We start from the raw sequence: 18,240 nt of genomic DNA, 5'->3' as shown, positions 1-18,240 counted from the left end.
GGAGTGGATAACCATTTCCTGCTCCAGGGGATCTTCCTGAGCCAGGGACTGAACCCAGGTCTCCTGCATTGTAGGCAGATTCTTTACCAACTGAACCATCAGGGAATCCCTCACTTATATATCTTTCCACTTGTCACATCCAGTTATTTTCCAATTCTTACAGATTCAGCTGGTTTTGCTTCTGAAAACAGAACCCGTTTTTAGGTTCCCTTTGTGTTTGGATTCCTTTTTTTTGTGTCTAGTTGCTCTACTCTTCTTTCCTTGCTTTATTTTCTATATCGGCCCTACATGAACAAATCCACACTCAGTTGTCAGGTTCATTCCCTAAAGTGCTTTTCTGACTGGTCGATCTCCCACATGCTGATTTTCATTGCCTCTCACTGCCTACAGAACATGGGCCACACTCCTCATCTTGGCACCCAAGGCTCTCTGCAGTGTCTTTCCTAACAGTGGCCTGTGGCCATTGCATGTTGTCTTCTGCTGTTTTACTAATTTGGAAGACAACCCCTCACTCTCTAGCTATATGCCCAGTTTCCACTGTCTCTACCTTTTAACAGTTAACCCACCCTTTGGAGTCCTATCAACTTCCAAGAAGCCGTTTTTCAATCTCTAATATGTAAGGAGTCTTAGGTCTTCAAATACCTTTAGCATTTCATGTGTCTGTTCTAGCATCTCTCTTACTCTTTCCTGTAGTCACAGATGTATGTGAACTGACCCGTCTTCCTATTAGACCATGTAGTCCAAGGACTTTATCTTGTTGCTTTTTGCATCTCACATTTATCTGTTACTCATTCATTCAATATTCCTTTCATTCATTACATTGTTTCTGAAATTGGGGATATAATCATGATCACTGTGTTCTGTAAACATTTCTGGAATTTAAAAAAAATCTTGATGATTTTCATTTTACATGTGGAAATGAATGTTGCTAAGTCACTGATCCTCAGTGGAACTGCAAAATATGAGTGCTGAGCAGTTTCTCAGGGATGTTCTTTTAAGTTATCAAACCGTGTGATTCTTTGGTAATTAAAATGATTGTATATCTACTCAGTAAAACAACTGTTTGGAGACAGTTCCATTTAGTTTATGCAATTTAATGAATTTTCTTTTGAAAAATCTGTATTGTAAGATTCTTCTTTTAAAAATCCTTTATTTTTATGGTAATTATGTTTTCAGCAGTGACTACTCAGACAGTTATAAAAATTGCATACTCTAATGCTACCTCTTTCTTTAGAAACTAACTGATATAAAACAGTGGCACCTTATTGTTGGCCCTGTCAAATTATGTATTCTTATTCTTATTATTTATATATATGAATCCTCTGCTCTAACCATGAATATTTTCCCACCTTTTCTCATCAACTACGTCTCCAGTTGTTTAACATTTATCAGAACTGTCATGATACTAGTCCCTTAGATTTGTATAACGGTTTAAAGTTTTAAGGGGCTTCCCTGGTGACTCAGACAGTAAAGAATCTTCATGCAATGCAGGAGACCCAGGTTCGATCCTGGGGTCGAGAAGGGATCCCTCCACCCCTGGAAAAGGGAATGGCAACCCACTCCAGTATTCCTGCCTTAAGAATTCTATGAACAGAGTAGCTTGGTGGGTTACAGTCCATGGGGTTGCAAAGAGTCAGACACGACTGAGCGACTAATGATTTGACACTTAAGTTTTGAAAGAAAACATATAGCCTTGTTTGAGCACTGAAATAATCCTCTCTGACAGGCTGAATGATGTATTCTCAGGTTTTATTTTTTAACTTTCAGATTGAAAATTGAAGCATAGAGAGAGGAAGTCAGTAGCTTTCAAGACTAGGGCAAATGTTTCTAAGAGACGGAAACCATTTAAGACAATGTATGCAAATAACAAGATTTATTATAAGAATACAGAGCCTGGCTTCATTTCTGCTTCTCTCTTTTTTGCTCTCTTTCCTAATGGGATCTCTCTGTGCACTCAATGATAGAGTATGGCCACCTTACCCTTCCCAATTGACAGTCACAGTTCTAGCCACATGCAGAGATTAAATAGTTGTTTCTAAGTTTCAGATTCCTAGGGGAGCATATGATTGAGCCTGCTTGGCTTAGGTATCAAATTGTCCTGGGCCAAGTTGGCTAGTTTAGCCAATACACACTGTTCTATGAATGAAATGCAATTACTATAAGAGGGCAGATGCATCTTGGATTTGACAATCTTAGAATTTCTGCTTTTTAAAATTTGGTGGAGCAGCTGCTTAGAACCTCATTTAGAAGTCACAAACTCATAGCATCCCAAGGACAGTTAAATAACATAAGTGAATAAAACTGACAGATGGAGGCTGCAGGACCCAGATGGAGCACAGACTCCATCAAAAGGGAGCTACGACTACTCAGTTTCAATTGACTGATGCTCCATGGGAGTCTGGGCCCAGATAACCAATCTTCTGATTTTCAAATAAACTCAGAAATTTGGATTTTATATAAAGTTCCCATCTAAATTTTTTTTAATCCCAAATGAGTGAGAAAACAAAAGCAAACCAAAATCCATGACTGTCTGCCAGTAGTTTAGGACTTCTGACCTAGATCTGTCTGGTCAGTTGTCACAGAATAACATATAAGCTCTTACATCCTCCATGAAGTTTTTATACAATGAAAGAGAAAACAGTGTGTACATCATTAACGTGTGTAGTCCATGCGTTTGTATATGCTGGGTATACAAATAAAGCATAAAGCATCATTCATCTACCTTGGCTCTGAATAAGAAACTTGATGAAAGCATATCTTCTTCACTTTGTGAGATAGTTTATTATAAAGAGCTGCACTATTTGCTTTGCTGCTGCTGCTGCTGCTAAGTCGCTTCAGTCGTGTCTGACTCTGTGTGACCCCATAGACGGCAGCCCACTAGGCTGCCCCATCCCTGGTATTCTCCAGGCAAGAACACTGGAGTGGGTTGTCATTTCCTTCTCTAATGCATGAAAGTGAAAAGTGAAAGTGAAGTCTCTCAGTTGTGTCCGACTCTTAGCGACCCCATGGACTGCAGCCTACCAGGCTCCTCTGTCCATGGGATTGTCCAGGCAAGAGTACTGGAATGGGGTGCCATTGCCTTCTCCGGCACCATTTGCTTTAGGCTTTCCTAAAAAAAAAAAAAGATGATGCTGTGAAAGTGCTGCACTCAATGGGCCAGCAAATTTGGAAAACAGCAATGGCCACAGGACTGGAAAAGGTCAGTTTTCATTCCAATCCCAAAGAAAGGCAATGCCAAAGAATGCTCAGACTACCACACAATTGCACTCATCTCACATGTTAGTAAAGTAATGCTCAAAATTCTCCAAGCCAGGCTTCAACAGTATGTAAACTGTTAACTTCCTGATGTTCAAGCTGGTTTTAGAAAAGGCAGAGGAACCAGAGATCAAATTGCCAACATCCGCTGGATCATGGAAAAAGCAAGAGAGTTCCAGAAAAACATCTATTTCTGCTTTATTGACTATGCCAAAGCCTTTGACTGTGTAGATCACAACAAACTGTGGATAATTTTACAAGAGATGGCAATACGAGACCACCTGACCTGACTCTTGAGAAACCTGTACACAGGTCAGGAAGCAACAGTTAGAACTGGATATGGAACAACAGACTGGTTCCAAATCAGGAAAGGAGTACGTCAAGGCTGTATATTGTCACCCTGCTTATTTAACTAACATGCAGGATACATCATGAGAAATGCCGTGCTGGATGAAGTGTAAGCTGGAATCAAGATTGGCGGGAGAAATATCAATAACTGCAGATATGCAGATGACATCACCCTTATGGCAGAAAGCAAAGAAGAACTAAAGAGACTCTTGATGAAAATGAAAGAGAAGAGTGAAAAAGTTGGTTTAAAACTCAACATTCAGAAAATTAAGATCATGGCATCTGGTCCCATCACTTCGTGGCAAACAGATGGGGAAACAATGGAAACAGTGGCTGACTTTATTTTTTGGGGCTCCAAAATCACTGCAGATGGTGACTGCAGCCATGAAATTAAAAGACACTTAGTTCTTAGAAGGAAAGTTATGACCAACCTAGACAGCATATTCAAAATCAGAGACATTACTTTGCCAACCAAGGTCCATCTAGTCAAGGCTATGGTTTTTCTAGTAGTCATGTATGGATATGAGAGTTGAACTATTAGGAAAGCTGAGCACCGAAGAATTGATGCTTTTGAAGTGTGTTGTTGGAGAAGACTCTTGAGAGACCCTTGGACTGCATGGAGATCCAATCAGTCCATCCTAAAGGAAATCAGTCCTGAATAGTCATTGGAAGGACTGACGTTGAAGCCGAAACTCCAGTATATTGTCCACCTGATGTGAAGAACTGACTCATTGGAAAAGACCCTGATGCTGGGAAAGATTGAAGGTGGGAGGAGAAGGGGACAACAGAGGATGAGATGGTTGCCGGCCTCATCGACTCAATGGACATAAGTTTGAATAAACTCTAGGCAATGGACATTAGGTTGAGTAAACTCCAGGTGTTGGTAATGTACAGGGAGGCCTGGTGTGCTGCAGTCCATGGGGTTGCAAAGAGTTGGACACGACTGAGCAACTGAACCTAACTGAACTTCCTAAAGAACAAACCTTGTTTTAGGAGAAAAAAAGCCATGTAGAATCTATATGTCCCTGAACAAAATTTTTAACTTGAACCTCATTTTTCTCTTATGCCAATATCAATGTCTCATGATTGTCATGGACATATGATTTTATAAAGCTTTTGATGTATATTAGGTGCTCAACATATGTTAGGCTTCATATCTGCTAGTTGGAATTAAGTTCAACACAGTACTATAGTTTTAGAGCATACAGTATGAAACATGCAGTATGATTCAAAATAGTGTGATTAAAAACAGGGCAAGTAAAGTTATACTGAATTTTCAAACATCAAAAGTACTGACCCAGTGTTGGTTTCTTCTGAGTGCTGCTCAGTCATTTCAGTCATGTCTGACTCTTTGTATCCCTGTAGTCTGTCAGGCTTCTCCCACGGCATTCTCCAGGCAGGAATACTGGAGTGGGTTGCCGTGCCCTCCTCCTGGGGATCTCCTGAACACAAGGATTGAACCTGCGTCTCCTGTGTCTCCACATTGCAGGTGGTTTCTTTACCCACTGATCCACCTTGTTTTCTTATATGGGTCCATAAAACCACAGTATCACTAACTGCTTTGTCTTATTTACATTTCCTTAGAGTTATACAGCATCAAATAAGAAAAAGAAAAACTTTGGTCATAAAAAAATAAGGCTTAAGCATTAAACAACTTTTTTATGCATGTAATTACAACCCCCAACAATCTGTAATAAACACCTGGCAAGATTGCTAAAACTTTGAACACAGTAGAGTATATTACAGAAGATTCTTCCATTTCAGTGGGGCTCTGTGTTTGAATGAATCACCAAGGAAACAGAATAGTTTGGGTTAAAGATCAGTTCAAGCAAATAATATCTCTTTGTCAGTCTCCCTGAGTGAAATCTAGGCTGAAGTAATCTTACGCACTTTCTAATGAAAGAAACTGAACACTCAGGTTCAAAAGAGCTGTTTATAATGATAAGGATCCATATTGGAATCAAAGTGCAGGAAAACACAAAGCACCCAGCTTTTTAATGCATTATTTATAGTGGGATTTTCACCCCGGTTTGAAGAAGTGCCTTAGCAACGGGATCTTGAACCTCATTCTCATTATCTCTAATGTCTTTATGTGGGTAGGATGGTTTAAATGGCTAATGGGAATATTTGCAGACTCCTTTGGAAAGAAAGTGTTCTCTCTTTCTTTCCCTGTTTCTCTGTCTTTTCTAGTGATTCTAATTAACCCCTAAAAGCTCATCTAACATTTTAGTGGCACACGTGAGAAAGCCTGTCTAATACTAATTCCAAGATGGGGGACAACCATCTATGTCCTTTTAAGTATTTTTGTAGTCGCAGCAGAGGCAACTTCCACATTTCTGTATTAGAGGAATTTAGGGCTGAAATCTGCAGTCTGGCTGGAAAGCCGTGCAAGGGATTGTGAAGTTGAGCTTACCTAGCAGTCGGTTTTGTGCTTGTGTGTGTTTTTCTGTGTGTGAAATAAATTTGAGAAAACAGTTCATATCAAATAATTGGGGGACGGGTGGAGCTGGAGCTGAGCAAGATTGTGGGAGAATTAAGGCCTCTTCACCCACATCCTTAACTACCCTTTGGAGATGTGTGAAAACCATAGTTTCCTGGTTGGAATCCAAAATGGATTAACCTTTTATTAAGTATACTTCCATAACAAAGACTTTATACTAAAGCTTCAGTGCATCTATTCTGTTTTTTATTGGAAGACTAAGTCCATGTGGTAGCTTTATTTAGGGATGTTAGCGCATTAACTAACATTTTATATGTTAATGATGGGAACAGTCATACAATGAATTCCAGGAAAGGGATTGTTCTAAAGTCGTTAATTATATTGGATCATATGTATTTGTAAGGCATTAATAATATATTTTGGTGAGACTGATGGGTATTAGACAATATTCTTCCTTAAAAAGAAAGTTCAGATTTTATTGACATGGCTAGGTACCCAGATAAAATTTGCATTTCCATCTCCCTTGCAGCTTGATGTGACTTTGTGATTAAATTCTGGCCAATGAGATAGAAAAGCTGTTGGGTGAGTCTTGACAGCCTTCTTAAACCAAAGCCCTTTTTAATTTCCCACTTCCTCCTGTTTCCTACTAGAATAAGGATATGATAACTGAAGCTTTAGCTGCTGTATTGGACTTGAGGTAACGTTGATAAAAAAAAAAAGCCACAGATTTGGAGAGTTGAAAAGAAAGAGAGGAGCCTGAGTTCCTGTTGACTGTGGCTTTCTAGTATCAGACCTAGAATGTCTACCTTCAGACTTCCTTTACATGTAAGAATAACATCTTCCTTCCTTTTTAAGCCATTGTTATCGCCAGTCTTCATTATTAGCAGCCAAATATATTTCATAAGTAAGACACTTCGTTTCACCAAAACTGTTTCGTTTAGTTCACTGAGACCCAGGATAGCAGGTTAGTAAAGTGAGAGGTGTTATCCAAATTCCTTTGGTTCCTGAATTTTGGATAACAGTTAGAATTTGGAAAGCAAGGGATACAGATAGTTTTAAAGTGATGTTATCACTAGTTGGTATTCTATATGCTCTGTAACCACAAGATGAGTCTGTGTATTAATCATTCAACCTTGTCCACCTCTTTGCGACCCCATGAACTGTAGCTCGCCAGGCTCCTCTGTCCATTGGACTCTACAGGCAAGAATACCAGAGTGGGTAGCCATTCCCTTCTCCAGCCAGGGGATCTTCCTGACCCAGGGATTGAACCTGGGTCTCCTGCATTGCAGGCAGAATTGAGTGGAATGGGACCAAGGACTCCTCAGAGACGTGAGGATTCATCCTTTTTCTTTCTCTTTACTCACTCCCATGCAGCACATTTTAATACAAGTCACGAGCACCTTGGATTTAATACAGTAAAAGGAAAGTGAAGGGTAGATTGGTATACCAGGGAAAGAAATGGAAAATTCTTACTTTTGTGCTTTGCTATTCAGTCATTAGGTTGGCCAAGGTTTCACTGGTTAATAGATCCTTCCATGTACTTCTCATTCCTACCTGCCAGTCTGTCACTAGCCCTTTCACTTTTTGTTTTGCTTTGTTTTGTTTTGTTTTGTTTTTTTTGCTACACTGTGTGCAGCCTGTGGGATCTTAGTTCCCTGATCAGGGATTGCGCCCTTGGCAGTGAGACCGTGGAGTACTAACCTTTGGACCGCCAGGAGATTCCCTGATCAATCTTGTTTAAATTGGTTTACTTTGATCCTAGGGCTAGGCTGGTCTGTCGTTAAGAAGAAGCTGACTTTGCCACTTGGTTCCCAGGTCTGGTTTCATTCGGCTTCGTTATAGAACTGTTCTACTTGGAGTCACATGAGTCACTGGCTCAATGTCCATCCCTCTTGCCCTCACAATAATACTTTTACCAGCCTTCCCGAGGATGCTGGGTTTCATTCAGGTTTTCTGAACTGGTTTTCCTTCTCACCTTTCATATCATGAACTCTCCTTTTTTTCCCCTGCCTTAGAAATAATATCCCAGCTTATTTCTTTACACTGTAGCCCTTTGCCGTGGCAGCTCACATGAGCCCACATCAGTCCGTTTCTCCTGTCAGGGTTCATTAGGCTCCCTCTCATGGGAGCTCATTTCACAGCCCTTAGCTGTTGTTTCTTCCTGAACCATTCTTTCGCAGGATGACAGCACAGGTCCAGTTAAGTCACAGTTCACTTTCCCTGGCTCTAGACACAGTAACCTCCAACCCACTTTAACTTTGATCCTGTTCGTTTTTAAAAATTGGTTTTCCTCCCTCCTTCCAGCCTTTTATCCCATCTGCCTTCCTTCCCTTACTTCCTCCTACAGCCATTGTCGGTGCCCTGATGTTTCCATGTCACTATCCTAGCTTGTTAACAGTGAAGAGAAATAGAGATTCCCCAGTGGATCCTCTAGTAAATTCTCATCATTGCGGCACATCTTAGATGTTTACTAGGGTGCTAGAATAAGCGCTGCACACTGCCAGCCCCGTACTTGCTCAGCCTCAAGACTGAAGGGTTAGACTCAGTGAGAGAGCCAAGTTTCATGAGTAGGAGGAGCTTACGTGTCAGAGGTGAGGTCCTGGAGTAGTATCTACCACAGGTAGCAGGCAGGATATGGTGGCAGTCTTTGGTACCAGGGAGGGATGAAGTTATGGGGGAACTGATGTCAAGTTGACTCTTCAGTTACCAGGAAAACTAGTAGAGGAGCAGGCCCCTCACCCCTGCCTTTGATAAGCTATCATGGTAGAGACGTTCTTATCTAAGGATTAGAAATACCTCTAGCTGGGGCCAAGAGCAAGTATGTCAGCATGTACTAATTAGGCTTTATGGCTAAAGAGGAAAGGTCATCTCTGTGAGTAGGGTGTAGGTGAGGTAAGGTCTGGTCAAGCAGGAGTGTACAAAGAGCAAGAAAACAGCCACCTTGGGTAACCTGATTATATGGTGTTCAAGAGGATATAGATCTTTCTGTTCTACAATTCAAGTCCAGAGGAGAAATACATTGAGATAATGATAATGGGCATGAGGAAAATACAGCTCAAAGTGAGATAAATTGCATTTTAAGAACTTAAAGTCTGAATGCGCATATGGGAGGCTGTATTATTTCCCAGAGGGGAAAGCTCTGGTTTTAAGCTCACATCCATGACTGCCTCCCTGTGTGATGGCAGTGAGACATTGAAGTTGTTCAAGACATTGAGAAAGTGAGACACTGAAGCAGGCAAGAAAGGGTGATTGCCCTGTAGTAGTTTTTGAGCTACAACAGAGCCCTGAGTTGTTTTGGTACTTTCTTAGTTTTGCTGGGTTTTTTTTTTTTTCTTTCTGTTCTCCTCACTGCCATCCTGTAACATTGCAGTAATTTTGTTTTTGATTCTTCCCTGGTTTCTCTGGAGGGTGTCTCATGTAAGCCGACTGGTGCTGGGCCCTCTGCTCTGGACCGCACCATTCCTTCGTCCTACCCAGCGAACTTGTCCAGGCTGTCACTTGTTCACAATACTTGCCAGGTAACCAGAAGCCAGTCCGGTAAACTAATTCACAGCAAGGTGCTCATTCACAGGTTCATTAAACATTTACAGAGCAGCCCCGCTCCTGTGCTCAGTGTGAATGACTCACCAGGGCTATTCAGCTGCATTATCAATGTATCCTGTGGCAGCCTTGGGCTTTGGATCAGTCAGTCCTGGGTTTGAATCACATCCTGTCACTTGCTAGATATCATCCTGAAAAAATTTACTTAGCCCTTTTGGAAGTCTCACTTTCCTCATCTGTATAATGGATACAAGACAATGATAACTCCTTGCAGGAGTTTTGGGGTTTTAAGAACAACCATATACATACAGTGGCTAGCTCAGAGTAGATTTTAAAGAAATAGTGACTTTTATGATATTATTGGTTATCCTTTCCAGATATCATTTATGAGGACCTCTAACACTTTAACTTTGGATGTAACTCACCGGTGCCTTAGCAATAATGAGAATTATAAGTCATATGACAGGTTGTGAGAGACATTTAGGGAGTCAGAAGTCTTTCCCTGCCTCTCACCCACACCAGTTGTCTCAGTTCTGACACTAGAATACCCAAGTATCAGCTGTCTGAGGAACTGAAGCAGAGTGGATTGCCGAAGACAGGAGAGGTGTTATAAGGATACACAGAGGTATGTTTTCTAATGAGGCAGCCTGGCTCTAAAATGCCAGGAAACAGCAACAGCAGATCATGAGTGAAGAAAAATAGGTCACTTGTTTGGAGTCAAGGTGTCAGGTAGCATGCAAGGTGAAGAGCCCAAAGCCATAAACAGTAACAGGCTGTGAAAACTGCTACCACAGCCGTAAACCAAATGGCTGCCTTCCCACATACACCCGATGGGTAGAACTGCTGTTCATGCAGTGTCTTTTGGCCACACTTGCACACATGCAAAACAACACCATCAGCCATCCACAGCATCATTTTGAACAGAGGACAATGCTAAATCAAGAGACCAGACAGCTGGTTAGGCAAAAGGGCAGGAGGGCAGTGCAAGAGAAAGTGGGAATAAAGCTCTCCATTTATTTGGTTTGCCACCTTAAAGTGTATTGTACTTTTTAACTGTTTATGGCTTCAAGCTATAGTGTGTCAAATTTCAGAATGCCTAAATGAAACATCTGCTTCTTTGCATATTCTTAATACATTGAGTAAGACTTCTACTATTGAAGGATGCTTCTATGTTGTGAAAAAAATTTCTAAATACTTATTCTGTATGCTGGTTGTAAAGGATTTTAAACTCGAAGCCGGGGGCTACCACTTCAGATGGCCTTTGAGCAGTCATCTGGGATTGTCAGCCTTCGGGGAAGGGAGGAGGTAAACAAAAAGCTGTTTGGATGGTGAGGGATAACAGCGGGCTGTGCGTTCTGCCCCATTACAGGCATTGTCATCCCACAGTTCTCTCTTCTACAGTACTCACCTCCTGCGCGTTACCCGTGACAGCCTAAAACTCTGGGGAGATGACTGAGATAAAAGAGTAGCTGAGGCAACAGCAATTTTGGTGAACCCTGGATTTAGAAGCTAGTTGCAAAGAAGGAAAAGACTTAGCTATCAAACGGCTAGTGTCTTACAAATTCTTCAGATTTCGTAAGCTTCTAAAACTAGCTACATTATGATTATTGCTTTTTAAAAGTGACTTACCTATCATGAACTAAAGAGTTATTTAAAGTAACATATTAATATTGTTGAGATTGTGCCTCAGCCGTGTCCCGACTCTTTGAGACATTTTGGACTGTAGCCCACCAGGCTCCTCTGTCCATGGATTTTTCAGGCAAGAATATTTGGAATATGTTGCCATTTCCTCCTCTAGGGTAATGTTGTTGAAATTACTGAAAATAAATTTTCTGAAACCCAAACTGTGATATGATGTTAGGATTATTTTCTCTGATGTCTGATATATATTTATATTAATTTTATTGCAAAAGGGTATAACAAATTTCACAAAACCTAAATTCATGAAGAGTTTAAAATAAATTGAAGTTATCTAGAAGCTAGGAGCTGTGAAAGGATACAGAAATATCCTAATTTCCCTAACCCTTTCAGTTGTCAAGGAGCACACTGGATTCTGGAGCATTTGAGCAGATAAGGGGCCTTTGAAAAGTCAATAAGTAAATGAATATAAATATTGGTTTAAATATGCTCTTTAAAAATAATGCTAATTGATTCAACTGAATACAAATTTATATAATTTTAAGTTGCTGGAAAAAGCAATTTGTGTAGACAGTGTAACTGTTAACCTACTCTCAGAAAGTAATTTTAATGGATCTCTATCAAAGGCATTGGCTTTACCTGAAAGGATAACAAGCTGATAAGCGAAATATATTCCTGTTAGAGTTATGCTTAAAAAGTAATTATTGAATAAAAATTCCTCTTGGAAGAAGAATCGAGAGTGGTTTAGGAGATACTTCTTTTGTTTTATGATAGAGAAGAATATTTATATTTGTTTATTTCCTTTTGAAGTCCTGACTTGACAAGAGCAAAATTTGAGTTTATGGCCTTAAAGGACTGGAATGGGCTTAGGATTTTCATGAATTTAGACAGCAACTAAGGAAGGCTTCCACTCCTCCTGAAAGCAGTGGAAACTATTTAAATAATTTAGAGTCAGTGGACAAGGACTACACCGTTCTTTTGAGCTTTTTTAAAAAGTTTTATTTTTCAGACTATAAATTATGTTAGTATATGAACACAATTGTCTTGGGGGATTTTGGATGGACCACTCATTAAATTGTTTGATTCTGCTTAGCACCAATGCAGAATTTATAAAAACACAGTTTTCCCTAAACTCAGGCTGAACACTGAATTGTTTATTTCCCATTAGCATAAAATTTACTTATATCAGCTATATTAATGCAAACATAAGAGTTTTATTCTTCAGAGAAGTTAGTTTTGTGATCTAAATTTAGAGCTGCTTCTCAGTTTATCTCATGAGTGATGATGTTATTTAAAAAAACCATAGAAACAAAGAAACTTTATGGCCACTTTGGCTTATCTTCTTACAGATGTGTACTTAGAGAGAGAACAGGTATATGCTTGCATTTAATTAGCAGCTCAAAAATACAGAAGACGGTCTTGCTTTTCAAAGATGCCTCTCTAATGAATTTGTAGAATGTGAAGTCCACCTTACGAGTGCACTTAGGACTTAGATTTTTTTTCCCTACTTGCATTTTAAAACTTGCAGATAAGGTTATACAAATAGATTCTCACTTCTACCCATTTATGCATGATTAGTTCTAGATATTTGAGTGAATCAACATTCCTGTGGGGAATAGGAAGTACATAAAAGTATGTGCTGACATTTTTCAACATTACCTTTACTGAAAAATAAAATGAACTTTTAAACAAATGTTTTCTAATTTATAAGGCATCTGTTCTCCCTCCTCTCCGCCTTAGCCTTCTCTTTGTTTATCAATTCTCTTAATCTTAAAATTTTAATACCACCTTTGTGGGCTCAGTTCAGATTTTGATTTATTTTTTAATGGAGTGAGAAATAGAGATCAGAGGGATGTGTATGTCCATGATATTTTAAAGAACTGCATATCTTCATAACATCTCTCCATTCTTGATTTTTTTTCATCACTTTCCTTTTCCTGCTTGACTTGTCATTTGTCCTTTCAACTTGAAATACCTCTCAGTATGGGGTTTCCTTCATTCCCCATAATGAACCACATACATTGGGAACAGGAGGTTAACATTAAGCCAAAGACAGAATTGTAGCGGGAGGGGCAGCACGAGGTCACGGCTGCTGATTAAGTCACTAAACAAGTTGGGGGAAGAGTCTCTTGAACTAGTTTGTTGACCTAATCATTCACTTTCTATGAAGCGGTGTAGACACAGTCTATGCCATGCTTTTACTTGTTTTTTTTCTTAACTTTAGTGAAGGAAAAAAAGAATACGGGCTTCTACCTGTCTCTGAGTCTCTATCTACTGCATGCAAGTTTTTCTGATTTTCAATTCTAAAGCTTGGTTGGTGGCAGACTCCACTGTAAGACGAACTTCCCTATCTTGTTTCTTGGAATACTGTTGCATTTCCCCTTATGATATTTCAGAAGGCATGTTTAATCCAACAGCATTGATTTTCTCTATTATCCTAGTTGTGACTAGGTGGTTAAATTGAAATATGCATCGTTATAGCACATAACTCTCTAGGCTGTTGGGGACTTCTAGAAAGAGTTGTATTGTCATTCTAATCATTTTGTGATCCTTTTCTATATGGAAGCGATCTAAGCTTATATTTCCCAGATAAAGGCAGTTGCATAAACATGGTAAGATAAAATTAGAAAAAGAAGAAAAAGCCTATGTTTATCCATTGCATATTTTTCAGATATTCCAGCTCTCTAGTTCTTATGAGCATGTAATTAAAGGAATCAATGTAGAATCAGTGCATTGCTGTAGAAAAATAAGGAACAAGCATTCTTTATTTTGCAGATGTGCAATTTCATGCATCTTGCCCATGTTATTGTCCTCATAATAAAAAATCATTGGTAAGAAGAGCACTGCTCTCCCATAAATATAAGACAAATTAACCTCAAATACACAGAGACAAATAAATGATTTAAATCTTTACCAAACCTGTCTATCTATGAGATGTTTTAAAAAACAAAATGAATAAAATTTGCATTTATTACCACTTGGTATAAATTATTTATAACTATAGAATCTTACAGATTAAATAAGCTCAATTCTCTGTGTGTTCAATACCCCTACTGTTCACATGAAGAAATCTTGTGTATGTATGTTAGTAAAAGTACACAGAAGTACATGGAATTCCAAACCTGGGTGCCCTGAGGCCCTAAGGCACAGAGATTTATAAATTTATCCATGGTGATACAGATTGGCAGTATCTGTATTGGCAGAGCTGACCAAACCCACCTTTCTTGGCTCCTTTCCTTTCTTTTTTTTTTCTTTTTAAAGGGCTGTATATTAAAAAAGATTTTTTTGTTTATTTTATTTATTTGGCTACACTGGGTCTTAGTTGCTACATGTGGGATATTTTATTGTGGTATGTGGGATCTAGTTCTCTGATCTGGGATTGAACCCGGACTCCCTTCATCACCAGGAAAGTCCCCTGACTCCCCTTTTAATTCTCCTTTGTCATACTTCAAATGTGATTATTTGCAAGACTACTGAATTATTAAATCACTATGTTTCATTTGTGGGGAAGGACAGGAATTTGGACCTCCAAGGAAGATAAATTTTTCCAGTAATTTATTTTGTGTATTTCTTAAATGTCAGCTATGAGGGTATAGAAAACCATGGTGGGTGAACTAGCTGTGGGTGCCCCCATGTGGGTGTGGCCTTAGCATGATTCTGTTTGTCTCTTTCATGGGGACAACTACAAAGAAATAAAAGATGATGAGCCTCATAAAGTTCCATAAACTTTAAGAGAGCTGGGCATTTGTGGATATGGAACTGATACTCAAGAATTCAAGACTTCTCTCTGAGCACACAAGACTCAGCCCACGTGCTTATGTGTATCTCGGTTGTTGTTTAGTCACTAAGTTATGTTCAGCTTTTTTGAGACCCCATAGACTGTAACCCGCTAGCCTCCTCTATCCGTGGGATTTCACAGCCAGGAATACTGGAGTGGGTTGCCATTGCTTCCTCCAGGGGATCTTCTCAAGCCAGGGATTGAACCTGTGTCTCCTCCTTTGGTAGGCGGATTCTTTTTCACTGAGCCACCAGGGAAGCCCCATGTGTGTCTTTACTAAGGGACAAATGTGAGCTGACTTCTATGAGAGGCCAGCTATGGAAAGATAGCCACATAGCTATCTGGGTTGTGTGAATCCAGATAATCACCCACACCCACATTAAAACAAGATTTTTCTTTTCTTGCTATTAAGTCCTACAGAGAAACTCATATGAAGTAATTAAAAACTTTGGTTTTGTAGATTCAGGTAAATTTATGATTACTGCTTGTTCAGTAGTGATAATATTGTAACATAAGTCAGTTACATGATAAAACTGACTCTAATAATTTTTAAAATGGCTATAATTAATATTTATAAAATTCTTAAAGGTCTAAAGAGCACTGTAACATTTTTTATGTTTAACAAATATTTTATGAAAAAGTTATATGGTATGATATTTTGGAAATAGAATCTTTTTTAAAAGTTCCCTGGATTTACCTCTCTTAAATGCAGTGAATCTATTTAGGGACAAGGCATTCATACACAAAGCAACCTGTGGGTTCACAGAAAAGAAAACAAATTAATATAATGTACAAGTAAAATATTATTAAAATAGTCTCTATTTGTAATGATAAAATTCTTTACATAGTAATCTTGGAATATCACTTGTTACTACTTCTGTGAGTCCTATGTCTCTAGGCAAAGCTAGTAGTTCATAGACTACTTATTCCTCAGGTTCTATGTTGTAATAGAATGATAATAATACTGGTCTTTTTCTTTAAAAGATGAGCTTCTTATATAATACATCTTATGTAAGATAATGCTGTCTTAGTTGTTTCTACAATACACAGTAAGTGCTTGCTAGAAGAATTAATTAAAATACTGTTTGAAGTGTTGATCCATTGAAATTTGACAGTCATTTTATGTACAGAGAATTCTATTCAATAGTGGTAATTATAATAATATTAGACCTACTGTACAATTGAACTCATAAAATGTATTAGAGACAGTGAGTGAAAGTCATGGACCCAAAGAGGCTGATGAACTTTTCCACTAAAATTTTGGTGAGATATTCATATAAGAATTTTATTGTAAAAATGTGAGGCCTTTCATGAGATCTGTTATCCCTGGAAATGAAACTTAAAAAGAAGATAATAGATGTACCAGAATATGCCAGATATTTTACTATTTTGTTTAATTCACTGTGTTCCATAACTTACACATTACTGGCTAAATATTTTAGACAAGAATATCTATTTTAGATAGAGTATATTCCAAATAGGAAAAGGAGAATGTCAAGGCTGTTTATTGTCACCCTGCTTATTTAACTTCTATGCAGAGTACATCATGAGAATCGCTGGACTGGAAGAAACACAAGCTGGAATCAAGATTGCCGGGAGAAATATCAATCACCTCAGATATGCAGATGACACCACCCTTATGGCAGAAAGTCAAGAGGAACTCAAAAGCCTCTTGATGAAAGTGAAAGTGGAAAGTGAAAAAGTTGGCTTAAAGCTCAACATTCAGAAAACGAAGATCATGGCATCCGGTCGCATCACTCCATGGGAAATAGATGGGGAAACAGTGGAAACAGTGTCAGACTTTATTTTTGGGGGCTCAAAAATCACTGCAGATGGTGATTGTAGCCATGAAATTAAAAGACGCTTACTCCTTGGAAGAAAAGTTATGACCAACCTAGATAGTATATTCAAAAGCAGAGACATTACTTTGCCGACTAAGGTCCATCTAGTCAAGGCTATGGTTTTTCCGGTAGTCATGTATGGATGTAAGAGTTGGACTGTGAAGAAGGCTGAGCACCGAAGAATTGATGCTTTTGAAGTGTGGTGTTGGAGAAGACTCTTGAGAGTCCCTTGGACTGCAAGGAGATCCAACCAGTCCATTCTGAAGGAGATCAACCCTGGGATTTCTTTGGAAGGAATGATGCTAAAGCTGAAACTCCAGTACTTTGGCCGCCTCATGCAGAATTGACTCATTGGAAAAGACTCTGATGCTGGGAGGGATTGGGGGCAGGAGGAGAAGTGGACGACAGAAGATGAGATGGCTGGATAACATCACTGACTCGATGGACATGAGTCTGAATGAACTCCGGGATTTGGTGATGGACAGGGAGGCCTGGCGTGCTGTGATTCATGGGGTCACAAAGAGTTGGACATGACTGAGCGACTGAACTGAACTGAACTGATAGCAAAAATAAGATTTGAACTCAGGCCTGTGTATCTATTAATAACTCCAAAAACTCTAGTAATCTTTTCTTCATAATGCCTATTTACTCAAGGTAGGAGATTAAATGGTCAAAAACACTCTTTTGAGTAAGGCAGAAAACTATCTCAAACAAAACTGTATGAGTAAGTTTTATTTTTAAAAATAAGTATTTGAAACAAAATGTATTTTTTGTGTACTGATGACAAATTAGTTGAAACACTTTGCACATCAGCTTAAATGCTGATTTTCAAGTTTCTCCCTGTTATTGTGGATAGAAAACACTTTGTGCCAGCTTAGCAGTTTTAAGTGACAAATTACTTATATTAATATATATATCCTCACAGCACTAAAACACTAAAAATTATATGCAGATGTCCAGTATTGCTATTTTCAAAAATAATGACTAATCCATTAGCTAGTACTTGTGGATATAAGGGAAACAAGAGATTTGAGGAAGTTCATTATCACAGAGCAGGCCACGCTTCTCAAATTTCTCTTACCGAATCCACCCTTCCAGGGACCTAAAGGAAGCTCTCTGGTTAAACAACAAACAGCGCTGCTCCATCCCAAAGAAGAGTGATTTACTGAGGTGAAGGGTCATTCGGGAACCCAGGTGTCGCTGGTCCGTGGCAGCAAGGAGCCTGGCCTTGCCTGTAGAAGGCAGTGGTATCAGTGTCGGTGTCAGACTTCACCTTGGCCTGCAGCGAGTGCTGCTCCCAGCACAGCTGCCCCAGTTCTCTCCATGTGACCTGAGATGCTGGCGACTCCAGCTCCAGGAAGTGGCCTGTGAATCAGAGGACAAACCAGAAGGTGAGGTAG

This window comes from Capra hircus, chromosome 5, assembly GCF_001704415.2.
Source record: "Capra hircus breed San Clemente chromosome 5, ASM170441v1, whole genome shotgun sequence".
Classification (NCBI taxonomy): Eukaryota; Metazoa; Chordata; class Mammalia; order Artiodactyla; family Bovidae; genus Capra; species Capra hircus.
Note: the sequence above shows the minus strand (reverse complement) of the source record.